This window comes from Ptychodera flava, chromosome 8, assembly GCF_041260155.1.
Source record: "Ptychodera flava strain L36383 chromosome 8, AS_Pfla_20210202, whole genome shotgun sequence".
In the NCBI taxonomy this organism is placed as follows: Eukaryota; Metazoa; Hemichordata; class Enteropneusta; family Ptychoderidae; genus Ptychodera; species Ptychodera flava.
This window is the reverse complement of record NC_091935.1, coordinates 38237027-38254728: the sequence shown is the minus strand read 5'-3', so window position 1 is coordinate 38254728 and position 17702 is coordinate 38237027. Positions and strand designations below refer to the sequence as shown.

General features: G+C 38.0%; 1 long non-coding RNA gene across 1 annotated transcript; it reads right to left on the bottom strand.

The window, feature by feature from the left end:
• Positions 1-4159: 4159 nt before the first annotated feature.
• On the bottom strand, positions 4160-5295 carry LOC139137976 (uncharacterized). Its single transcript, XR_011553521.1, has 2 exons — positions 5202-5295; positions 4160-4865 (listed from the first exon to the last, which is right to left on the bottom strand). It is a non-coding gene; the product is annotated as an uncharacterized lncRNA (long non-coding RNA).
• Positions 5296-17702: the final 12407 nt, after the last annotated feature.

Here is a 17702-nt window from a genome sequence, read left to right as displayed (position 1 = left end):
CAATGCTTGCCATTTTTGGTCAAAAATGTGTTTCTCAAAAGGTACTTGTCTGATGCCTTTGATATTTGGTATACAGGTTCCTAGGGGTTGTCTAAGTGTGATATATTGAAATTTGATGAAATCTATAATTTTTGTATTTTGGGGTCAATTTTTGCCATTTTTGGTCAAAATATTTGTTTCTCAAAAGTTACTCGTCTGATAGCTTTGATATTTGGTATACAGGTTCCTAGGCTTTATCTTAATGTAATATATTGAGATTATGATGAAATCATCAATTTTGTATTTTTGCAGCTAATTTTGCCATTTTTGGTCAGGCCATACTGAAATGAGCTATCAAAGATATCCACCTTCTTCATCAATACATATGTCACAAAAAGTTATTCTCTACATAACACAGCAGAGCTCTGTCAACTGTTGGGTCACTTGTTTTTTCAAAACCGCTGGTCAGATAGCTTTAATATTTGGTTTACAGGTCCCAAGGATGACCTTAGTGAGATAATTTCATACAGTCAGGAAATACTTAAAGGGCCATTATTTGTAACTTTTGACCACTTTTTACCTCGGAAAATTCCATGTTGGAGGCTCATATTTGTTGCAAAATGTTGTTTTACGAAGAAACAAACATGATTAGTGATGTTATAGCCACATGAAACTGCTAATTTTTGTTCAAACGTGTTGCCCTTCCGAGCTCGTTTGTTGACGTCTGGCATGCTCGGCGTGCTAGGGAGAACGCAGATATGGTGACGCTGCGATCACGCCAGATGTACAAGTTCACGTTTATTGCGGTATCAAAACAACATTGCTTCGTGGATTGCCAGACATCCGGCTACGCAACGTGCTCGGACGGTAGAGAGGTTAAGATTTCATCCGTAGCGAGAACGTGACGTAGAGTGGCTACGCGTTCCGTACGCGTAACGTTCTGCACAGATTCGGATTAAGATTTGACCGGCCCCATAGCTTTGCTTTCCAAGGCAGCAGTAGGCTAACTGACTAGCCGAGCAAGGTTCACATGTCTGTGTTCACCTAACGATCTGCGTAACAGCCTATCACTAATGCGACAGTCCACTGAAGTTTATACATTCAATTCGCTCTGTTTTGATTTTTATATGCTCATAGACTTGAAGCAAGTCTATAAGACGTGTTCGTACCGACTCACACAGTTGTATTGACAAAAGGATTTTGCTCTGATATCAGGTTAAAAACTTGAAAATACTGAAATTTTACTTTGTGTTAGAAAAACCGTGTAAAGCCACGGAGGTAAAACAAATGACAATGTAAATTTCAGTCTAGACTGAATGTTATCGGCAGTGCAGTGTAACGACGTCTGCCGCGCGTGTGTCGTCGTCTGCGAGTGCACTGCAGGAGGTACTTTTTCCTTTTCCTCTTTATTACCTAAAATATCTCAAAATCAGACGGCGAGCGATAAAACCAAGAGCAAAAATACACAACGAAAGGAATGTCAGTTTTGAATATCAAGTCCATGGCGAAGCGAGCGTGAAAATCGCTCTCGGAAAAGGTGTACGTGAAAAGTGGCAGTTTCACGTAGAAAACGACTGCCAAACGACAAGAGAACGTGTGACATCATCAGAACATAATGAGAGCACGCAGAAAGTGATGACATATCCGTTCCCGTTCTGTTCCCGTATGAAATCTTAACCTCTCTAATGGACTACGACGTAAGTGCCGGGCATAAGTAATGAATATTTACTTTGAAATTGCTGTAAATGGCTCGCGCAGGTGCAGAAGAATGCCTACGTTGCAATTCGCGTGTCAACAGAGTTTGTATTTCTGTCCGGACAAAAATTGAAATTTTCGTTGTAAAATCACATGTTATTTAGTTGTAGGGCACGTAATGTTTCCGAATAATATGCGATTCTCTGTTATTTGACTGGCTATTCAACATGAGCCAGTGATCATTTCAATCAAAACTAACGGAAAAATCGCAAGAAGATACAGCTAATGGAACTTTAATTTTGTATCCATGTCTAAAGTAGCTTCAGGGACTTTGTCCCTATGTTTTGTTTCATACGATGCTTTTTCTTGGAGGTTGATAATAACAAGGATTTGCAAAAGTCTGGTATTTCAAAGGTTAACTCAGTTAGCTTCAGTCTGTATGCCAGTGTAAATCACAAATTCATATATGGAAAAGTAAAATATATTTTTTTTTCAACAAGAAAAAAAATGTGTTTCATTGTAAATGATGAAGTAAACATGTAAGCGGCAGGACTAAATAGTGTTGTTAAAGTTCACTTAACTTTGAAAACATGCTACTGTTATATTGTGCCTGTTGTGAACTTCAGATGCACTTTCCGTTGACAATAACATCAGCGGAAAAGACAAGACCTTTCTCTTCTGTACTGAATTGCCCAATGGACTCATCTTGAAGGAAAACTATGCACTTTCAAATAGGTTTGTTTTCCCAGAGCAAAATAATGCATTGGGTATACCATCAAATATATTATGATAGAAGGTCATGAAGGGTCATAATCATAGCGAATGTACAGGCCAAGGTACTCCCCGGTTCTTAGGAAAGGAGAGGCAAAGAGAGCGAACGGTGCTTGTATAAAGATCTGCTCCCTAGAGAGTTGGGTGCTCTGACCACCATACGGTGATGCTACCGGAAATATACTTCACAACACAGTCTTTTATATATATATATATATATATATATATATATATATATATATATATATATATATATATATATATATCTTAAAATACAAAAACGTATACTTTATGTAGTTCTTCCTCATTAAAATTTAAAGAAACAATGTCATACACACTTTTGTGTTTGTGCCAAGATGAGTTTTGTACATTATGTTTCTTGAATAACGGTTAAATATAAACGATACTAATATGCACTGGTACAAAGTGCACCTCTCATATATATTCAGGTCTTTGTTTACCATATAGCTCGCAGCTACTCATTGCCTTCCCGCAGCCATAGACTGCCAGGAATTGTTCATTTGCATTCAGTGAGCACAATTTACGGCAGGGCACGTCTTCATAGACTTTGCAAGGCAAAATGTTTTTAAGACGTACATATGTACTTGTATTCAGATTCCAGTGAATAACTTTCGAAGTATCATCTTTATTTTCCGGAATAATGTTTTTGTCACGGTAGATACTAGAAGTATTTGTATGCCACCATTACACCTTTTTCAAATTATGTCAAATTTTCAATGCACAATGTACAATTACACGCCATGTTTACAGTCTAAAGATTCAGATCCTCTGGTTGATACATAGAACAGGATTATGAACAATCATTCAAATCAAAGATACTGTAACTAGAGGAGGATTATCTTTGAAAATACAATTTAAGCAAAATAACAACATGAAAATCAATCAGTCATTTGTAATAAAATTGACCGAAAATGGTGGAAATATTTCCTTTTTTGGCCAACAGAGGGCGCTGATGACTTTGCTTAATATCTAAAAAAATCACCATGTGTAAACTATGCCAAGTTTCATACCAAAGTGCATAATATTTGTGTTATCTGCCCTACTAAGTTTATTTGATTTACTTTTAATGGTGGCAGAACTCCATCAGCAATGAAAACAGCCCATTGCTTACCCAAGCTAAAATTCCCCAATGTAGCAGTTCATTGAATGAAAAGTACACATAAATAGGTGATAGAAATATCTCTTGTCAAAATACTCTGCTTCAATGCCGTACAGACAGATTTGCTTTCTAAGTGGTTATATGCCTGTTTTATAAATCGCTATAATTCGCACTTCGAAAGTGAGACTTAAACTTTTGTCAAACTGGTGTTTGTGAGTTCACTAAACTGTTCAAAAAATTCAGCGACAGACTTAGGTCGTCGGTTTCTCCTCGTGAATGTCAATTGACCAGGGATCGCGATCTTTTTTATGCATTTGGTTGCGAGGACAATATAATGTATCAATATTTATAAATTGACATGATTGAAATATTTGTGATTTGTAGTAATTGACGGTCAGGGAGCACATTAAAGAGCAAATTAATCATCCCACTTTGTCGAGATACTAGTAGTGAAGGTCCGACCAAGACCCAATGGAGCATTTTATACCAGTCTAGTGATGTAGAAACAGTGAATGCAATGAATATAAACACACACATATACACAGACACACACAGTCACACACACATACTTGTTTGTTAAGCAGTACGTACGCCTTGAAAGTGAAAGATTTTAAACCTTTACTCAAACTTTCCTCAACGAAACATACCATTCCCTTACCAAATCAAAAATAAAAATCAGGGATCACCGTCCAAAGTTTGGTACTACAGAAACAAATTACCTAACATTTACTGATATTTAAAATTAAAAATTGCCGCCATTCCTGTGTTAACTCCATGGTGGAATACAATTTGGAATTTTCGAAAGACCTAAGACAGTGATGTTTTACTCTTAAAGCTTTGAAATGAGCCGTCACAAAAGGTACATCTGAAAAGAGTTGTAAATATTTGAGAGTTCGAATACCCCCTCCGGGAATATCCGGGAATATCTGTCCCCGAGACGCTTTTGCTCATTAGGCTCACTGAAATCCTTCTATTTACCCAAATCTATCTATAAGGCAAGGGCGCTGTGGTGAGTTCAAGGTGGCTCTGCCTGCTACATACTATAGCCACGGTGTCCATGACATGTTGAAATTCAAGGGATCCGCCTGATGGAGGTTGGAAACCACTTCCTCTGGCAACACCACCATTTTGTTGTGAAAGCTGAGTCTAGTGAGCAGTCTATTCACAATATCTGGTCGACAGGTTGAAAGGTCGTTCCGTTCCTCCGGGTCAGCCATGATGTGGAACAGAACGACGATTCCATGCTCGGATTCTTCCTCTTTGTAACCTTTGTCAGAGGGAGTAGTCCATCTATGATCACCTGAATCGAATAAAGTGACTAGAGATTATGCCGATAAAAAAAGTTAATACGACTGGGTTTAACTCTCAGCGCAATACATACACATTTGCGTCCAAGTACATAATACACGTTTAATATGACTGAGTACGAATGCATTTCTATTTGGCACGCAAGCAAGACGACCGTGACAAAAACTTCAATGCTCAGTAAGCAATATATCGAAAAGGTATTGTAAACTAGGGAGTCCAAATATCTGTCCTTGAGGGGTACTCTACCTATCATTTTGCGATAGTTTGTTTCCCTAGTTACACACTGACAGCAGATTTCTACACACGTCTACCTATATGTACTCCTTACCTTTCTGAACAGTAAGAAGCTTCCAGTGTCCAACCCTGATGGACGCCGCTACTCGTACATCGAAGGGGACGTCCTCAGTGTAAGGTTCATCGATCGATTGGCCGACGAGTCAAATCTCGCAGTGGGTCAATGTTGTGCACTATTTCCTTACGGGCTGACTTCGTACCCTGGCTTGAAAAATACAAGGAAAGAAAACACCGTGCATGAGAGCTTGAATTTGTCCTTCCGTTATCGCCAAAAAAGGTGTTTCAGATGGCTAATTTGGTTACTTAATAAGCAGGTTGTGCAGCTGTAAGTTTAACCGAAAGTAATTTAAGGCTGATGAAGTTCTGAAATTTTACAAAAATTGTACAAACTTCGCTAGCCAAGGGTGGTTCATCGGGCAGAGATCGTCGACCTACATAGTAATCCAGCCGTTTAATAGGACTGAACTATAAAATTGTACCTGCAGAAGTACAGACTTCACAATGTGTCGAAATTAACCACGTAAGATGATACCTGATCGTTTCCCATTGGTTAACACCATCCAATGGCTTTGTGCCTTCAGTTGTGCCTCCTGCCAGGTGTACGAACGTTGGCAACCAATCACCGACATACAGCAGCTCTCTGTTCGCTGTTCCCCGGACACTGGGATTCAACAACGGACTGGTGACGAAACCAGGACCTCTCACACCTCCTTCGCAGAGGGCACCCTTTTGGCCCCTGAGCGGCCAATTGCTAGCGCCGTAAATACGCGAACCACCGTTATCTGTAGACAAGAAGTAGACGCGTAATATTGAAGAAACACAAAGATATACAGTATTTTGAAAACAAGCAAAGAGCCATTCTTGTAGACGTTTTAAATCAAGAGTTCGAAAGAAGGTGTTCCTACAGTGTACTCAGTGTTGTTTTATCGAGAAGACAATTTATTCGGATTGCCGCAAGTCTTATTTGCTAGGTTATCATCAAACATAACTCAAGCCCTGCTAACAAACAGAACAGACACAGATATTGGTAATCATTATTCTAGTAGCCACATGGATTGTAATCTTAAACAACTTCTAAAATGTAAACATAGATGTATGGTATGGTAAGGTTGTACAGTGAAACTTATTTTGTCATGCATCGGCGTTATTTGCGGCGTTTACGATTTGTTTTCTGTCGGTAATAACTTGATTTATATATAATTTTCTTGTCAAGAATGATTACAACTCGTTCCATTTCATTTATAACGTAGTGAGTGCAAAATCCTGCTCAATCAGTGCTTTCTAGAAAATGTTTATGTATTGGCAAAAAAACATGGGCTACAACTCTTTAGAGATGAAGGACCAGGCCCCTTCATACTCGTTAGCATCATATTATCATTCGCCCGAGTATTAGGAATGTCAGCTTTACGAAACTGACATATATAGGTGACCAACGTCGACAAATCATAAGAACTTTTTCAGAAAATATACTCACCCTATCAGAATTATGTCTGTGAATGACTTCCTGGGCTTTCTGGGCATACAACATTGTTGAATACTCAGTTTTCATATTTCGGTCCCACGGGTTCGTCGTTATATCTGAGGTCCCAAGCCGCAAATTTGTGACCATGGCACTGTCTAGTGTGGGTAACGTAATCACTAACGGCCAGGTAAAATCCTTAAAAGCGAAAAACAATATTTTCATATGTAATGAAGTGTTAGATGATGAGATGACCATATGTATTGATAAAACGATTTTTCTTCTCAACTTATGCATGTCTATGAGGGTCTACCTATTCTATTTGAAATTAGCAAAGACGTAACAGATGGGTCGAGTCTTGAAGACTTACCGAAGAAAGTATCGAATCCTCGGTGATTCGGCACGCAGTCCCACTTGCAAAAACCAAGATGTCATTTGCCAACCATGTGAGTGGCGTAGCCACTCTCTTTTAATTTCTGTGGAAGGGTGACCTCATCCAGCGGCAGACATCGCGGTTCTTGGGCAAAGAGCACGTGATGTTGCATACCTAGATGAAACTTAAGAACATTTGCATGGCGATGCATGTCATTAGAGATTAATAATCATGTAAAGGTCATATTTCTAGTCAAATACAACACTCCCCGGTCTCCACTGAACCATACATTTCAGGATAGCTGAGTATCTGAACTCTATTTTCATGTGACCACTTTAGTCATTTTTTCAAATACTATGGCAGCAAAAACTTATGCTTTTTACTAAGAAAAAAACAAGGTATATAGCTTTGCTGTGAGTGTTGCTGTCGCTCTGTGCACACGTTTATATAAACGGTTTATTCTGTTTGTTGTTACCATAGACCTACCTTAGAGAAAACTCTAGGGCCTATGTCTGTTACCCACTTTCGTATTTTCAGGAAAATCAACTTCCAAAACGCCCATTCAAATCACATCGAGGTACATTGAATTAGCGCTCTGAGAGTATTACTGACAAACAAAATGACAGTTTGTTGTTCATGAAATTTTGACATGATTTGACCTGGGCAATATTCTATTTATTTCAAGCCCTAAAGAATAAAGACTCAATTTGCTAATAAAGAACTAAGAACAATTTCACTGGGACATTTAATTTTATCTAAATGAGAGGTTTTATGATTTTATGGTCCGTAACACTTTTCAACTGGACGGGTTACCTGTAGCAAGTGACTGTCAGAGAGAGACGTGCCAACTCGTGCTGAAAACTCGTTGTATACTGTACGCCCTCTTACAAGGTCAGTTTCAACTTGTGTGCAATATAATCTATCCTGGATCATTCCAATCTTCCAGAACGAGAATTCTCTTTGTTGGGTGAAAATAATCACAATGAAACGAAGCTGCAGATTTCATCGTCTTGTAATAAATAGATGTTGAAATGATATCACGGTTAATCTTCGGTGAGTACCTTGATTTAACAGTTGAGCCTTACGGTAAAATGTGCCTCTGGAACAGATTTGGATTCTCAAATTTGTACATACAATTCTTTTCTGATCTACCGGGTTCATTTTAAACTTTCGTTGTAAGAAAGATTTCCATCCTCTTTTTGAGAAAATTTTATTTTTATCCATGGAGTTAACACATTTATGGCGGCAATTTTGAATGTCAAATATCGGTAAATGCTTGGTTATTTGTTTCTCTGGTACCTAAATATGCACGGTGGTGACCTCCTATTTTTAATCTCGAGTTGGTTGAAAGTTTAATATAGGAAAGTAAGAGCAGACGTTTAAGTCTTTCACTTTCGAGGCGCAAACTACCTTAAGGTGACACAGATACATGATTCCATAGTTTTGTCATATTGATGGTAACGTTTTTGGTCATTTTGAGTCTGTGGTGGGAAGATGGGGATGAGTGTTTTCGTCAATCACATTTAGTAATAATAACTACAGCAATGTCCTGCATCGAGAGCATTGCTAGAGCGCTATTAGAATGATGTAATCTTTTATGTATTATCCAGTATTTTTGTCGTCTTTTGACGAAAATATTATTAAAAGTTACAGCCGCCGTCCCTTTAACGTTTGACATCATATCCCTGTGAATGACGAGGTCGCTGTTATCAGCAATAAAAACCAACCTGTTGCAGTAAATGTGATGCATATAATTCCTTATGCAGGGTCGTTTCAGCTATGCAGGAGACACTAGAGCAGCCGAGAAAATGTCAATTAAACATTTGAAGACCAACGCTGTTTGTATCAAACACTTCATAAATTTGCAAATGAAAGAATAAAACCGAAGACGTGTTCTGCTGTTAAATACGCTATACGATTGTTATCGAAATTTAAAGTGTATGATATTATGGAGATTCTATAGTGAATGAAATAGCCCAATATGAGGCGTAGAGATTTACTGCTTAACGACATAATAAACATTACTACAAATGCCGCTATACATGATGTCATATGTCGGTAATGGCGCGCTTTGTAAGCCACTTGAGACATACTAGGTAGTTTATTAGTTCCAGAGACCAGCTCTGGAACTGTTAGTTTTTGCTCACTTTCCTTCTTTCTTTCTTTCTTTCTTTCTTTCTTTCTTTTTTCTCTATTTCTGGTATTACTACCATAGAACATGCAATACACAAATTTTACCTTTATTACCCAGTAATGACGTAATAGCTCAGCTCGGACGGGTTTTACGGGCATTTCTTGTTTGTATATTTCTTTATTTTTTATTTTGCATTACTCAACTATCATATTGCGTTCAGCTATTAATAATTCTAGCTTTCTTTCGCTTTGTTTTTTGTTGCTTTTTGATTTTATTTTTCTCTAAATACTCGCCGTACGTGGCGCTATACTGTTTCGCCCGAATGCTAATGGGTTGAATGATATTAACAATGGCGGCGGATACGATCGCTTCGCTCGCATAGAGAGAGAAAAGTAGGCTTTCCGTAAGTTTACAAGCGCGGCTGGGCACATCGTGTACCTAGGCGAGGTGGGTGTGCTCGAAAACGAAGATCAATGCAAAATTTAGACTCAAAATCGGCTGTTTTGGCGGAGAAACTGCCCGCCGTATTTCTGAGGAGCCACCAGCGGTTTTTCCCATATCAGTCTGCGGGGCTGTGGTGGGAGGTAACACACAGCCCTGCAATGCAGAGCTAGGCATTCATAGTGAACTGTCTGTCACCGCACCGGCATGCTTTGGCTGCACGTAAAAGCAACTCAACTTTCCAAGATCAAACGGTCAGTATCTTGTGAAAACAGTGACATAGCAATGAAAATTGTTTTAGTATGTGCTTTTAATCAAATGAAAATGCATGTGGCCTCGGTTTTCAATTTCAACGGCCTAGGTCCGATGTTTCCTCTTGTCTGATCATCGTCGGAAACCGCGCGCCTCTTTACGGCAACAACTCAGCGCTACCCGTCAAGCGATTGATTTTTGCGTAGGTCAGCGGAGCAAAAATTATTGCTCTGGCTTGCGAGATGTCGTCTGATATACATTTCCGTGCGTTGTCGCCCCCGTATGTATCTGTTGCGTTTTTACCGTACATGTAGGCATTTGTAATCTGTGTACTGTAATTCCCCGGACTGCCTTGCTTTTAGTTGTATTATGGTGTCTACTGCTATCAGCCCTTAACTATAGGTACGTGCTTGAATATTAAGATCCAAAGCACTCTTTCATTCTGCACCTATCTTTGTCCATAGACCCTCGAGAGTCTATGCTTTGTCACACATTCTCTTGTTTCTTCCGTTGCTCTGGTCTCTGGAACTTCGCTTTTGCTTGCAAATGCTTTCTAGTTGTATATTAAGACTGATTCAAACATAAGATCTCTGTAACGAATTTTAATTTTGCGCTCTCCTCAAAAGTCATTTTCTAAGTTCCCATGGTATTTATGACATTTTGGCAGACTTGTTCCAGTTGAAGGCCTTTTGCATTTATAAATAAACGAATGACTAAATAAATAAATTGGTTGATTGAGTAATTTAAAAGAAAGTGTAGGCATTTCAACATTTCCTGACATAGCGTAATGGCATGAGTTTTGAAATGTTTTTTTAAAACTCTGTAGGAGGGAGATTATTAATATTCTTAGAACAAAACAAAGCAAAATAGGCGACATGAAAGATATGACAGACGGAGTAAGACAGTCCGTAAACGTAAACACCATAAATGCTGGTTGTTGCCATTAAAAGGATTTTCGTGTTGGCGGCATGGATCCTCATGCATTCAATATTAACAGCACGTATATGGTCAGTGTTACTTTACAACTGGTAAATGTCCTCGAACATTCCACTAGAAATTCTAAAGGGTTTAGAAAGTGGGGACATGGCATAGACTGCAGGCATTCCATATCTGCATATGAGCAGGATAAATAACATAGCAAAAGGTGGGGCTTATGAGGGGGAAACGAGAGATGGCTGGAATATATCGGTGAAAAAAACCACACGTAGACATCATGTCGAAAGCCACTTCTCCCTTCTCACACCCCCTCCCCATATAACGATTCTGGCACTTTCATCATCACCTACGTCATGGGGAGCGGTAAGGAATTTTCTCTCGCTTGCCGATCAATGTTCATTCAATGCAACCAAAAGCTTGAATATACAAGTTGGTGCCAAAAAGCAAAACTTGTGATAAAAATTGTACTTTGCTTCAAACACCAAAGCGATAACATAATTATTTACCTGGTATCTACCGGTCATAAGCACAGATCTTGTCGGCGTACAGGTTGGCGTGACGTAATAGTTTTCGAGCTTGACTCCTTCAGCGGCCAATCGGTCTATATTTGGTGTTTGAATGACGGAATCGTGGTATCCGATATCGTTCCAGCCTAGGTCGTCGGCGAGGATGAAGATGATGTTGGGTTTCGATTTAGCAAAGCACGACGAACATAAGCTAAGCAACGAAAACCAGAAGAATGGAGACATACTATCCCAGTACATTGAAGAAGTGACTGTTACCTTCAAACGCGCAGTAATATGTACAAATGGCAACAGTTTTCGGAGATAACGTAACAAAAGCAAAACAGAACCTGTTGTTTGATAGGTTGGAAATAGGTCGTACATTAATGATAAGGACCATATTTACCGATGTTATTCTTTATGATGTGGAAAACAGATGGTTGGAACATGTGGAGGCGCTCAGAAAGGAATTATAGAAGATTCTGTATGGAAGCAGGTGGCTCAAAATCTGAAACATTGTTAGGCCTTTGCACGGGCAAGCATTTACAAGCAAGTTGTATTACTGATTAAGTCTGAGGTCCCAAATTCATTTTGCAGGACTGTGCCTTTTGTATAGGAAAGCAATGATATAACACGACAGCAGAAGTATCATCATAGATCCAAAACCATAAACCAATTTTCCTAGACTTTAGCAAACCACTGATTCAATATGCTGCCAATTGTTAGGCTAATAGAATCAACACATGGAACATTTAGACAGACAATGTGTTTCGGCAATCCTTATAAAATACTTCAGATATCAAACATTTTTGTCTGTTTTTAGAGGTTGAAAACTTTTCCTCATTGTCTTATTATGTATTGCATCAGGAATGTGCCAAAGAGCCACCTACAGATTCCGTAAGTACTTTTGAACCCTATCGGCTACAGTTTAAGATTTGCTGCTTCACCTCCGATCTTTTGTTCGTATTCAAACACGTCACTTAATTGTATCTTTGTTTTACAGAATACGAATTTTGGTTTACAAGTTTAATAAAGTTTAGATGACTGACAGAAGAATGTAGGTTTTATGATAAACAAATGTTCCCAGCAGCAGCTTTGCAAAATCATGACAACCAGGCAACGTGGGTTGGTGGGTTACAACTCCATTGATATAGTGGATTGGAAATTAAATTAAAATTTGATGATTTTGATTTGAAGGGGAGGGCGGAACTAGGAGATGATATTGATAGCGGGGAATCAATGAACTGCGTATGGCAGTCAACAATCCCCACAGCAATATTTCTTCATGTATAGTACTAGTAAAACTCTTGCCCCTCCAATATAGGACATTTTACACATTCCTAACTTATTTCCTTGCATTATGCGACTTACTTCCTCTTTTTCTTTGGGATAACCTTATTTAGGAGGATAAGCACTTTCTTTCATGAGTTGGACAATATAATGCACGATTTTATTGATAAATCGAAGTTTTTGTATTTCGGCTCAGTTTATTGTCGCTTATGTTTCCCGCGTTACTGTTTCTAGCTACTATAGATTATAGTCTATAGAAGCTATTGAGATGGGTATCCGTCCGGCGTCCGTCGTCAGTCTGTATGTATGTATGTATGTATGTATGTATGTATGTATGTATGTATGTATGTATGTATGTATGTATGTATGTATGTATGTATGTATGTATGTATGTATGTATGTATGTATGTATGTATGTATGTATGTATGTATGTATGTATGTATGTATGTATGTATGTCTGTCTGTCTGTCTGTCTGTCTGTCTGTCTGTATGTCTGTCTGTCTGTCTGTCTGTCTGTCTGTCTGTATGTATGTATGTATGTATGTATGTACGTACGTACGTACGTACGTACGTTTGTGAGGCGTCCGTCCACTCAAATATCTCGAGAACCGCAGTACTTACTGATTTGATATTTGTTTTGTAGATGAAAAATAGGATTTTGAGAAACTTTTTTTTAATTTTTTGATATTGTTGAAAATATGCAAATTAGCGCCAAAAAAGGCGTTTTTGGTAAAAAATCTTCTTCATAACCGCTGGTCAGACAGCTTTGTTATTTGATATACAGGTCCCTAGGGATAACACAACTTAGATTTGTTCAAATTGTGATGAAATATGCAAATCTGTATTTTTAAGGAACTTTTGTGTCATTTTTGGTCAAAACTTTATTTCATCAAAACCGCTCGTCTGACAGATTTGATATTTGGTATACAGGTTCCAACAGATGAATTTAATATGATATATTGAATAAATGATGAAATCTGCGATTTTGTAATTTTGGTGCAATTTTTGCCATTTTTGGTCAAAAAATGTATTTCTTAAAAACTACTTGTCTGATACCTTCGATATTTAGTATACAGGTTCCTAGAGGTTGTCTTAGTTTGGTATATTGAAATTTGATGAAATCTTCAATTTTTGTATTTTTGAGTCAATTTTTGCCATTTTTGGTCAAAATATTTGTTTCTCAACAGTTACTCATATGATAGCTTTGATATTTGGTATACAGGCTTTATCTTAATGTAATATATTGAAATTATGATGAAATCATCAAGTTTGTATTTTTGCATCTAATTTTGCCATTTTTGGTCAGGCCATCCTGAAATGAGCTATCAAAGATATCCACCTTCTTCATCAATAGATATGTCACAAAAAGTTATTCTCTACATAACACAGCAGAGCGCTGCCAACTGTTGGGTCGCTTGTTTTTTCAAAACCGCTGGTCAGACAGCTTTAATATTTGGTTTACAGGTCCCAAGGATGACCTTAGTGAGATAATTTCATACAGTCAGGAAATACTTAATTTTGTATCCATGTCTATAGTAGCTTCAGGGACTTTGGCCCTATGTTTTGTTTCATACGATGCATTTTCTTGGAGGTTGGTAATAACAAGGATTTGCCAAAGTCTGGTATTTCAAAGGCTAACTCAGTTAGCTTCAGTCTATATGCCAGTGTAAATCACAAATTCATATATGAAAAAGCAAAATATCGTATTTTTTCAACAAGAAAAAAATGTGTTTCATTGTAAATGATAAAGTAAACATGTAAGTGGCAGGATTAAATTGTGTTGTTAAAGTTCACTTAACTTTGAAAACATGCTACTATTATATTGTGTCTGTTGTGAACTTCAGATGCACTTTCCGTTGACAATAACATCAGCGGAAAATATTCAAGACCTTTCTCTTCTGTACTGAATTGCCCAATGGCCTCATCTTGAAGGAAAACTATGCACTTTCAAATAGGTTTGTTTTCCCAGAGCAAAATAATGCATTTGGTATACCATCAAATATATTATGATAGAAGGTCATGAAGGGGTCATAATCATAGCGACTGTACAGGCCAAGGTACTCCCCGGTTCTTAGAAAAGGACAGGCAAAGAGAGTGCTCCCTAGAGAGTTGGGTGCTCTGACCACCATACGGTGATGCTACCGGAAATATACTTCACAACACAGTTATATATATATATATATATATATATATATATATATATATATATATATATATATATATATATATATATATATATATATATATATATATATATATATCAAACTCTCTCTCTCTATTAAAATACAAAAACGTATACTTTATGTAGTTCTTCCTCATTGCTAATTACACTTTAAAGAAACAATGTCACTACCTATCTGACTTACAGATTGATATATGGCGGGTGCCACATGTGGGGCAGGATGCGCTTACTATTTTCGAAACACCTGACATCACTTCTTGGTCTTTTGGCCAGAGGTCCATATATCTTTCTTTCATGAATTTGACTTTGTTTGTACCGTCTATTTACTGTCTCTTCTGTGCTGTTTTGTGTCTATGTTTACAACTATTGTCTTACAAATTTTGACCTAGTGTTATTGGATTATGGATTGGTATGATTGCGATTATTTACTACGACCAGGTCGATGCTCCTGCTGGTGGACATATTGTCCCCGAGGGCATCATCCACCTGGTACTTGTACATGATAATGAAGGACTGTATAAGAGATATATTCATACCGGCTGGGACGTCGCCCGGGTTAACAAGGTCCCGACCAGCTACACGGGCACAGTAGCTCAAAATCCGTGTGTCCCTCGGATTATCCTTCGGGATGTTACTAAGACATCATACGTGCAATCAGAGGGCAATTTTTATCACAGAAATGGAGAAAGCTACCAGACAATTAAACCATGCAAATTGCTACTGACGGACTGTTTAAAGTCATCTCCAGCTTGTGATTATACAGGTTCTATCACAAAGTGTGGTATTAAAAACTGCAAAACCTGTAGTATGCTCATCACTACAGAACAGTTCAGTAGTAGTTGACAGGTAAGACCTATTCTACCAAATGTCTGGAACCTCTGAATTGCACAACAAAAACGTAATCTATGGAATTGAGTGTTCATTGTGCGGGCTCATTTATGTTGGTGAAACAGGAAACAGCTTACGATCTAGAATGAACGGACATCGCAGTGGAGTGAATCGATCTTTGGATGTGCAACTTTATAAGCATTTTAACCAGGACGATCACTCCACTTTGTCTATGCGTGTCCGTATTCTTGAAAAAATATACCATCCAACCAACAGCCCCACACTTAGTTCACCATTCCGTAGACAGAGAGAATACCACTGGATTAGACAGTTAGGTACCGCAATGCCTTATGGTTGTAATGACAACATCAAAGATATAGGCAATCTCTCAAGTCCTGGTTGTTCAGAAGTGAATGAGTCTTCTGTCCGTAGAAGACGTAGTCATGGACATAGGCGTTACCATCGGCCTAAATTGGATACATCAGCTACATCCAATTGCCATGACAAATTTCATGAACTGCTTCTTTTATTGCAGAAGCCTTTAGGTCTCCATCACATTCGTACTTCATTATTTGCTCTTTCCATCAAGGACTTGAGAAGGTTGCATGTCTATGCATTGGGATTGTCTTTGACTGATCCGAACAAACAACCGTACAGACTGGTTAGTATTATTGCTGACATTGCACTATACAGACTATACAAGCCTGTTCGTGCTGAACCTATGACTGATGATCATCGTCATTTCATACATCTTCCATTTACTAACAAAGGAATTGATGCCATTAATATCAGCAATATACTACACAACAAAAAGGTTACATCAACTATACCTGTATACTTTAAGAACCAGTCTGTACCTATTCTGTCATATCAATACACCAAGACAATATCCAATAAAATATTCAATTACAATAAGGCATTGCGGCACTTAAAAATTGGTGAATTCCTTCAAACACCAGCATCCTGTGACTGCTCTACATCTCCCTTCAAATATACTCCAGTTGGCCATGTCATCACTGGTGATCTGAACTTGGTTGAACATCACCACCTTCGTAAGATATTATCTTGTGGACCCAAGTTCAGAGAACCTCGCAGGATCAACTGGAACCATAATTTTAAGATCATTATGGACTCAGTTGAAGATTATGCCAGGAAATGGGCTAAAAGGGAGGATGTAGAGTTGGACACACTGTCAGAATGGGTCAAATCTGTTAGGAAAATAGTGCGTGGCCGTATTGGTCGACTAAGATCACATTTTTTCAGAAGACCCTATTCTGTATTTAAAGATCCTGATGCTGTTAAGTGTTTGAATGATATCCATGACAAATATGTTGTCGTCCCTGCTGATAAAGCTGCCAATAACATTGTATTTGTCTGTAAGAAGTATTATTTTGAATGTCTTATAGACGAACTTGGTGTAACTAAGACCTCAACCAACTCCACTTACAGACAATCAATGTTCAACAAATCTGAAATTTTGGCAAACCATAAGTCATTCATGGATAATTTTAATATAACAACAAAGGATGACCATAATAAGTTGCCTAGCTTATACTGGATACCAAAGCTCCACAAAACACCTTACAAAGCTAGGTTTATCGCAGGATCTTCAAAATGTTCAACAACAGAGTTATCGAAGATACTGACTTCTGTTCTTTGTACTGTTAAACGGGGACTTCAATCATACTGTGATGTTGTCTTTTCTCGGAGTGGTATAAATCAAATGTGGATATTAAAAAATTCGAAGGAACTCTTGGAAAATTTGAAATCAAGATCTGTTTCAAAAATAACATCTATTAAAACTTTCGATTTTTCACATTGTATACCACAATACCACATGATAAATTGAAAGAACGCTTGAAAAACATCATCAACCAAGCATTTTTCTACAAAACGGTTCACGCCGTTACAAATATGTGGTATTAGGGTATAATTCTACATATTTTGTTAAAAATACAACTAATGCTAAAGTGTTTTATACCGAGAAAGACATTATCAGTATGCTTGATTTCCTCATTGACAACATATTTGTTGAATTTGGAGGACACATTTTCCAACAGTGTATAGGAATTCCCATGGGCACTAACTGTGCTCCCTTACTTGCCGACTTATTTCTGTTCTCATACGAGGCAGAAT